A 9589-nucleotide genomic window follows, 5' to 3' on the forward strand; every position below is an offset into this window, starting at 1 on the left:
GGGTTAGTGTGGGTTAGGCTGAGGGTGCCCATAGGTAGGGGTATCCACCGGTGGTACTAGTTTTTCCATTTCTCCAAATCGAAACCGAACCGGTATCACTAGTTAACTAGTCCGTTGGTTTCGATTTTTTATTGGTCGGGTTCTTCGGTTTATTGGTTTTTTATATTTATAATATATATTATATAAATATATGTATAATATTATATTATAAATATTTTAAAAATATATAATATATTTATAAATAGATTATTATAAATATAATATAAGTATATATTTATATATATATATAATGAATATATATATATATATTTATGTATAATATATAGAAGATAAGTACATATATTAAAAATATATAGAAAATATACATATAAATATATATACCGGTTGGTTTGATTAACCGCCGGTTTTTTGTAAATTAACCAAAATCCAAACCGATCCTTCAATTTTTCAAACATTCAAAACCGGAACCGAATTGATTGATTCAGTTAACCGTATTTTGTAATTCGATTTTCTCGATTTGGTTCAATTTTTCAGTTTTTCATGGACACTCCTACCCATAGGATGACCAAGATTGGGGTTCAAAGCTACATGGAACAATTCACCCCTTGTGTTTGTAGTTGTAGTTGTAGGAATTGGCCCACCAAGCACTATGAAGTCATGATTGATGAATCCAACAAATTATAGAAGATTCAATAAGGGATTTGACACTTTGGTGTTATAAATTAGGGTCTAATTGTGGTCCTCCGTTTGTTACCCACATCAAATCTTGGCAACAAGAATAAGATCAATCGATCATTCATTGTAGCAGAGAACAAAGCACATACAAATAATAATATTTTATGTAAGGTATTAATTTTTATTTTCTCTCATTAAATCATATAATTAAGGTATCTTAAAAGCTTACAAAATTGAACTAAAATGCATATATACATTGAAATGGTGTTTGCACTCTTTCTAATAAATAAAGCCTTAATAACAAACAACGCTAAATACTTTTAGATAAATTCTTTGGTAATAAAAGAAATGAAGTTAGAAGACGCAATGAGTAAATTATTTGTACGCTTAATATTAGTTCTGCAATTTGTTTGAAAACTATCTGATTTTGTCAATTTCTAGTTTTTATTTAAAAAAAAAAAACTTAACAAAATACCCCCCCCCCCATAACAATAACATAGTCCAGACTCCAGACCATTTCACTTTTAGGTTAGGTTTGGTTTGAAGGAAAATGTAGGGAAAAAAAGGAAAAATCAGGAAAATCTAAGGTTTTAAAGCCTTTGATACCTTGAATTAGGAAAATAAAAATCAGGAAAATAAAAATCAGGAAAATAAAAATCTCCATATTTGCAACGACAGTATCCATAACCCTGCACTGAAACAATTAAATCAAAGCCTTTGATACCTTGAATTAGATGAAACGACTTCTTGATGGAGCTACCGTGATAAATCCAACGCTATGATTTTTTGTTTTAATCCTGCGTTACGACAGTGTTGTAGCAAAGTGAACTCGAAATTCCAATTGGACTGTCCATGTCCATTTCAGCCACTTTTACTAGCTTATCCAAAGTGCAAACCGACTGAATTAACGTTGTCGAAATTTTCAGTTCAATAAATACTCTGAAAGGGGTCCTAATTATTGACGTGTGAAACATTTGTGTAGAGGTGTAAAGTGGGCCGTGCTGGGTTGGTATGGCACGGTTTGCGGCCGTGCTGTATTGGCCTATAGACCATTATGGGTTGTGCCGCCCTCCCTGATGAAAATTTTGGGGGTTAGCCCGGCAAAGACCACAGCCCAGGCCCGTGTGGCCTGTGTCATGCCGTGCTGCGGGCCTGGGCCAGACCGGGCTGTGCCGAGCTGGGCCACAAGATGGCCGAACTGAGTTAGACTGATTTTTTACTTTTTTTATTTTTTTTTAATTTTTTTCTAAGTAAAAGTGTAAAACTAAAATGTTTAACTTTCCTTTGAGTTTTTACCTTTGGGAACTATTTGAAAGATTAAGAAATGAGAAATGAGAAATTTAACACATAAATGAAGAAAAATATTTAACCAAATAAGAATCAAGCATGATGGATTAACAATTTGGAAGAAAAATAGGAATTTTATTTCATTTAAATTTGAATGATACAAATTACAAAGCATACAATGGTTGGATACTTGGATGAATGAAATATGAAAATGGAATAAATTAATAAAATACAAAAAATACAATATAGTTACAAATTGAAAATACAAAATTACATTGTTAAAAAATAGCAAATAAATTAAATAAAATTAAAACAAAATTTACAATAATTAAAAATAAAAAATAAAAAAATTCTATACAACTAGTCAACTCTTGTTCATGAATCATGACTTTCATCATCTGCTTCAGGTGAAATATCCAGTGTACGTAGTATCATGCCCTCCTTTGTCTTGTAATCTATCTTCTACATTTAGCCAATCCTTAAAGTAGATGCATATCTCTATACTTTCATTGTTCATTAAACTTCTCTTGTCATCCAACACCCTGATACTGTAGACACTAGAGGGGTTAGTAGTTCATGTGCCATGGCGGTGAGAACCGGATAATTTTTTGAATGTTTACTCTACTAAGCTAAAATATCAAAATTATTTGTTCCCTTACCTAAAGTACTAGAAAAATTTATTTGTAAATAAAAATTAAGTTCAGTAAATGAACTTGGTGTAGAAGTAGCAAATTTTTGCCTTCTACTTATTAAATAAAAAAGCTTTTCTTTTCTACTATTGGGCTCAAGCCTTAAGATCAGAAGTAGAAGATCTGAAGATGTTAGATGTTGCACAAGCTATAGGATTGTTTCCTATTGTTTCAGATAATCAGATTCATATAAAATGTACATTTCAAATAATAACTTATTAATTTCTTCTTTTTTATTTCCAATTTCAATATTCATATTTTCACAATATGTTTCAAGTAAAATATTTAAACCATTTAATAGTGTAGCTAAACAATAAAAGGGAGAAATGTTTTCCCAATATTTTTTAAATTTATTGTCCATTATTTCAACAATACATTTAAATTGTGGATTATTTCTTCTTCCTTTTCCTGTGTGAGAAAATGTCTATTCAAATGGCTAGTACCACCCTTTCTACAATAGCTAAAGTTTTTTCTACATTTTTGGAAAATTGCTCTTTTCCCCCTCCCCTCAACATCCTCTATTTTAAATATTTTCCAAATTGGGCTACTAAATTTGGGAAATTGGATTTGGGAAGAGCCGACCATTTTTTTAAATTCAAAAAAGATAAAATTAATTTAATTGGACTACTTAGATTACTAGTTCAAAATCCCAATTTGATTTCAACGATTAAAACCTTTCAACATCCAAGCCTCCCAAATTACTAACTTGAGATATTTGAACTGATTGAGCAAGGTAGCAAGCCTTCTTCTTGTTGAAATTTCAATAAAGTTGAGAATTGAAGAATCAGACAATCAATCAATCAAAGTTCATTCAGATTGCAAAGAATGTATAAGAGAGAGAGAAAGAGAAGAGATTAAAAGAATTGTTGAATGTTGAATTGGTGTGATGAGAAGAATGGTGGAGGATAGGGCTATTTATAGGAATTGAAAATAATTCAATTACCCAAAATACCCTAAAAACTAGCTGTTTTTTAGTTGTTGGGAGGGGTATTTTGGTCATTGTAAAGTTATTTATAACTTTACCCAAAAAGCCCCCCTAAACTAGTTGTTATATAGCTATTGGGGGGCATTTGTATCATTTTTCTCCCCTCCATAAGCAAAATACATAAATACCCCCTATATAACTGCTTATAGCTATTAAGGGAGTATTTATGTAAAAAACCCCCAAAAAGCTGAAACTAGCCGTTTAGGGGGCGGGGGGGTAGAGGCCTAAGACGACTAGTTTTCGGACGGGTCGAGTGCGGCCTGCTATAGGCCCTGCGGGCCATGCTATGCCGGCCTGTGATGAGCTATGCTGCGGTCTAGGTCGTGCTGGCCCATGGGCCACGGGCAGCACGATTGTGCCATGCCATGTCGGTCCATGGACTACAAACCCCCGGTCCAACACGACACGGACCATCATGTTGGGCCTGGCATGACCTATGGGCTGTTGTGCTAGGTCGGGCCATGCCTGTTTAAATTCGTACAAAGTCGCAGGCGACATGACCCGATTTACACCTCTACATTTATGTATGCACCCTTGCATATGAGGGGCAACACGGATTCACACTACTCTCACTCCCTTATCATGCGTGATCACCCTGGATCGAGAATCCCAATAGAGGTGTTCAACGAACTGGTTTTGGGTTGGATCTCGTCTAAATTAAAATCAATTTGGACGGATTGGACTAATCAATAAAACATATTGAATTGGATCAATCAAGTCTAATGTATTTATTGTATTAGATTGGACATAGTTCATCCATAATGAATTTATATTGGATTAGATTAGGTTGAATTAATATCCGATTCATTGATAGAAGATAAAAATAAAAGTGTCAATGGACCAAATTTGACTTAGAATAAATTTAAATTAAAATCAATTTGAACAGATTGAATGATCCAAGCATTAAATTCGACTGATTCAAACTGATCTAGACTTTAAGAGTATTCATGGGATTGGATTGGACCTAATCCATCCATAACAAACTCATATTGGACCGGATCGGATTGCACCAAAGCCGGTCCAATTGAAATCCCTAAATCCCAGTGCCTAGTGTATCAATTGTCTGATCGGGCCTCAACTCTCGGTGCGGGCCAGCTGGGCCGTGGCGACCAATTCATTAGCATTTCTGACGGTGAGACACAACGGCTTTCTCTGCGGTCGTACATATCTTAAGTAGGACCACCCACTTGTCAAGAGCCGCGATTTCGCAAGTGATACAACATGTTTGAACTTTGAAGTAACCGTAATTCACGCCTTTGTCTCAACATCAACACACGGTTGGGATGTGCTATGGGGCGCAGATGTGAACTCGTCTCAACGACAGACTAGATTAAATAGCAAACGTCCTTCAATCATGACCAGGATTCAGGGGCCAACTAAAACGAGCAACCACAGAAGGGAGAGCGAAGGAAAATCCAAATTCCCAGAATTCTAATTCCCGTTGCCATGGCATCCAACAATCTGACCACAACCAAGGTAAAAGTAAAACCAAAAGTTTAGCGCTTGAGATCTTCAGCCTTCCTCTCAATTGATCATACGCGTCGTAGCCGCCTTCAACTTCGAAGCCTCTGCGCATTAGCCAGAGGATACTGGGACAATCACGATGCGCCAATTCATGGAACTGACGGATTAAGATTGGCCTAATTCTACCTACGAGTAGAATTGAGATGATTTGAACTCGTAATATTCTTTCTATTCGATTTCTTTTCTTACGGTTGTTTGTTATTCAGGTGACCGAGACGAGAAATGCAGAGGGAGGGTTGCAAGAGAGAACAGTGGAAACGGTAGAATACCGTACGTCGGAACAAGGTGTCCAAGCACAACAAGTGAGGACAGAGAAGGTCGTGGTTCACCAGTCTGACGATTCGGACAAAGAAGCCATCTGTGACGCAGCCACCACCACCACCACCACCACTACCACACGCAGTATCGAATGAAAGGAGTAACCAAATGCCAGAATGCCTTCCAGGCTTCTTACAAATCAAGTTATTTGTTTCAAACCTTTCTGAGTTAATTTCTGATTTATGAGGATTCCTTGTATTGTATGGCCGAAATTTCGAAGAGAATAAATTTCCGCCAAACAGCTAAAGAAAAATTATTTAATAAGCAAGTGACACTGGGTATGATGATTTCCTTTTGACGGATCGGGGACCATCTTTCATTATTTTTTTGTCCAATTTTCATTATTTTTACTAAAAAAATTAAATGTTTTATTTTTCAAAAATGATTTTTTGTGGCAAAAATGAGAATAAATTTTGGATGTATTTACTTACAAATTTAATTTTATTGATTTTTTTATCAACCAAAATAATAATTTAGAGATACATACGTTATTCATTAGCAAATTTATAGTGGAAACTTTGTAAGACCATGCAAAAAAAAAATACAAATCAACTATATGGGCCCCACATCCATAACACAAGAAAAGACAAAAAACTAGATAAGCTTAATATAAAAAAAAATTAAAGAAAGCAATTAATATCTATTTAGAACTAATTAAAAGGAAACTAGTTTTTTGAATTGAATAGGCAGTTGTCAAAATGAAGAAAAGAGCTTGGAACTTTCAAATAGAAATGGAATTTAAAAATTATAAATTAAAAATAAAATAAATGACATGAAGAAATACAAAATGTCTAACAATTTCATCAATTTGATACTAATATATTCAATAAAGACAATATATTAAGAAAGTCATAAAATATAATGAAAACCATAAAACCGTGCTTCATATTATTCATTTTCATTTCTAAAGAATTTCTGTGCTAACAACCATAAATCTCTAGCATATATTTTTATTGAGGATGGGTGGTGGTCAATGTCCATCAGTATAAGCTTTTACATCAATAGTGGTGGACGGACAATTGACCGCCAGCCATCCACGGTAAAAATTTATGCCAATGGTTTTTGAAACCTAAACTAGAGGTTTAATATTGTTAGTACAAAGCTTTTTTAAAAAATGAAAATAAGTAATATAGAGCACTATCATTTTTATGATGCAAGTTAATCTCAATTTTTATGCCATGGATTCATTTTTCATTCTAAAATGAATTAATAATTCTCACCGAAAGAATTTTGAAACTAAAGACTCGTATAATTTATTCTTGTTTAGAATGAGTAAGAAATGAAAGAACGAGGCAAGTAATAGCGAACCAGATATGGCCTTAGCCTCCAAATTAGGCAAGGGGTAGCAACATAGTTTTATTGCCGTGTCTGAATCTGATCTATTGCATAGAGAAACTTTATCACGATGAACACGCGTGTGTACATTTGAGAAGCTACTCTGATCACAGACCCCAAAGGTGGGCAAAGTGATCATCTGGCTGGACAGTTCGCGTCTGGGAATTAAATTCACACCCTCTGTCCCGATCTTTGATATAACTTGTATTTTTAAGCATTTTTTAAAATTTTTTCTCGAATAAATTATGCATGAAATATACTCACATCAAATAATTATAATTTTGAAATTAAAAGTGAAAAAGGCTAGACATAACATTGTTTATTGGGCTGGGCATGGATATAACGGGCCAAGCTGATACCTGATATAAGAGCCGGGCTTGGCCGAATCTTTGATCTTCTCGGTTGGTTGGGCCAAAATTTTAAGGCCCATTAATTATGATGGCTGGGTCAGAATTCAGTAAGAGAGAGGGAGGGAGAGGTAGATGTCTAGATGGTTCTATGGTTCTGCAGAAAGTGTTATAGTTTGATAGTTCGGTTATTTATTTGGTAGGGAAAATCTACGGTGCTAGAAAGATATGATACCGAAAGGCTGTGACCAATCACAGACCCCCTTGAATTTTGGTGAAAATTCACTTGATTGGTTTCTTTCGGTTGATTGGTTGTAAGTTTTTCTAGTATTATATTTTTTTGGTATCATTTTCTTGCCACACCTACAGCGTATGCTATAATTGCGCTCTTTATAAATCTATATTTATACTATATATAAAAGTGTGAATGTAATGTGAAAATTTTTTTTGAGCTACAATTACCCTTTACTTCTTCAGTTCTTCGTATGAGAAAGGGTATAAAATCCATTTTATTATAGTTTTAATGCCAACTTTAATGGCTACTAAAATGTCCATAATTATGTATTTAGTCTATCTCTAATGTTAATGTTGAAAATGTAACTTCAACTATTACTTACCACCTCATTTAATCCTCTCTCATTAAGTTTTATACTTAAATTATTAACTCCCATTTTCTCTTATTAATTGGATTTGTGTCAATATTTTTAATAATATAAACTCATATATTTTAAAATTGACTAAAAAATAAAACAATTATTAATCCAAATGGTGGTTAAGCAATTTAACCATCCCAATCAAATGGATCAACTTATGAAGTCATAATTAGGTAATAAAATTTTTAAAATAGAAATAAATATAAAAACTTATATAAAATGTAAAAAAACTTAGAGTCAGTTATTATATTTTTATTAATCAAATTAAAAAAAAGTGTAATAAACAAAAATTATTTTTATTGGTAATTAAAATGAAATACATAAATTAGAATTGAGCAAAAATGAAATTATTTTACTGTTTGGCAAAGATCAATAGTTCAAATTTTGGGTCAAACATGTTAACCTTTAATGTCATAAATAAATAATAAAAGTTAATAAAACATAAAAAGAAAAAAAATACATAAATTTTGCAAAAAAAAAAAACACATGTATAGTATCATATGCTTATCATATTAAACAAAAAGTAAGTGCGACATATTAGAATTATTTTTACACAAAAAATACAAAATAGTTATAGAAAAAATTAAATACATCTATAATTCTATATTTACACCACTATTAAAAATATGAATAAGATTGTGAAACTTTATTTTGACTAAAATACTCATTTTTTAATTTAGTCCATTTTTAATTATGAAGTTTAAATTATAAATTGAACTATTACTTTTCACCCCCATTCAATTCCCTCTATTTAAAGCTTACATTTTTTTAGATAAATGAACAAAAAAAATACACCAAAAAAATTAAATATTATAAAAAGAAGAATCTAGCAAAGAAAATATGCCTAGCAATGATACTTAAAACTTCACAACTCAATATGATTATCACGAATTTGGATGAAGTGTTTATGTAATAAGATATGGATTTTCAATTTGTATTCGATTAATAATAAAAAATATATAAAATTTATAAAAGAAATTGGTTACGCTTTTAAGTGAACAATACAACAAATTAAGAGCTCTTTTTTTAGAGAGATGATAATAGTGGGATTTGAAACCACACTCTCAGCCCATTGAACTCGAATTTTCAATGGACTTTATTTTACCTTTACATGATGGGTCTTTATTTTATATGAAAGTTTGAGGTTAAGTGTCATTGCCCTCAAAGCAAAGGCGGAGCGAGGAATTTCTTATAAGGGGGACAAAATCTAAAATAGACTGAGAGGAGGAATAAATATGAATGAGCATAGGGGGGCAAACATTGAAATGGGGAGTTGGGGGAGGGGGGAACTTACATAGAATAGTTTTTCACAAGTGGGGATTTCTGGACCATGGGGGCCCTTGGCTCCCCCGGGTCCCACTGTCTCAGTCCTGCCTCAAAGTACATGGTGGCAATTTATTATTTGCCCTAACATTTTTACATACAATGAAACTAATTTGAAGTGAAGCCAGATCCAGGTTGGCTAAAACCTTAACCCTAACCCAACTCAAATTAAGTCATGTTCTTTCTTCTCAACCCTAACCATAAGCTGAAATTCTACTTCACCCAACCAAATCCGACTTTTCCAGTTGGTTTAGGGCTGAAGTTGATTTAAGCTTGGCTTTAGTGGATTAGGGCTTGGGCTGAAATCGATTTCAAGTCTTTTTTTAGGGTAAATTACAAAGGCACCCCCTATATTCTGGGGTTAGTGACAAAGACCCCCTGTATTTTAATTTGTAACAAAAACCTCCTTAAACATTAACCGTTAGATAAAGGCCCCCTCCGTTAGTTTTCTGT

The 9589-nt window shown here is 33.2% G+C and overlaps 1 long non-coding RNA gene across 1 annotated transcript; it reads left to right on the forward strand.

The window, feature by feature from the left end:
- The first annotated feature begins 4972 nt into the window (after positions 1–4972).
- On the forward strand, positions 4973–5938 carry LOC148791222 (uncharacterized). The gene is made up of 2 exons (XR_016076644.1): positions 4973–5112; positions 5367–5938. It is a non-coding gene; the product is annotated as an uncharacterized LOC148791222 (long non-coding RNA).
- The last annotated feature ends 3651 nt before the right edge of the window (positions 5939–9589 follow it).

This window comes from Nelumbo nucifera, chromosome 5, assembly GCF_055504915.1.
Source record: "Nelumbo nucifera cultivar China Antique chromosome 5, China Antique-T2T, whole genome shotgun sequence".
Lineage (NCBI taxonomy): Eukaryota > Viridiplantae > Streptophyta > Magnoliopsida > Proteales > Nelumbonaceae > Nelumbo > Nelumbo nucifera.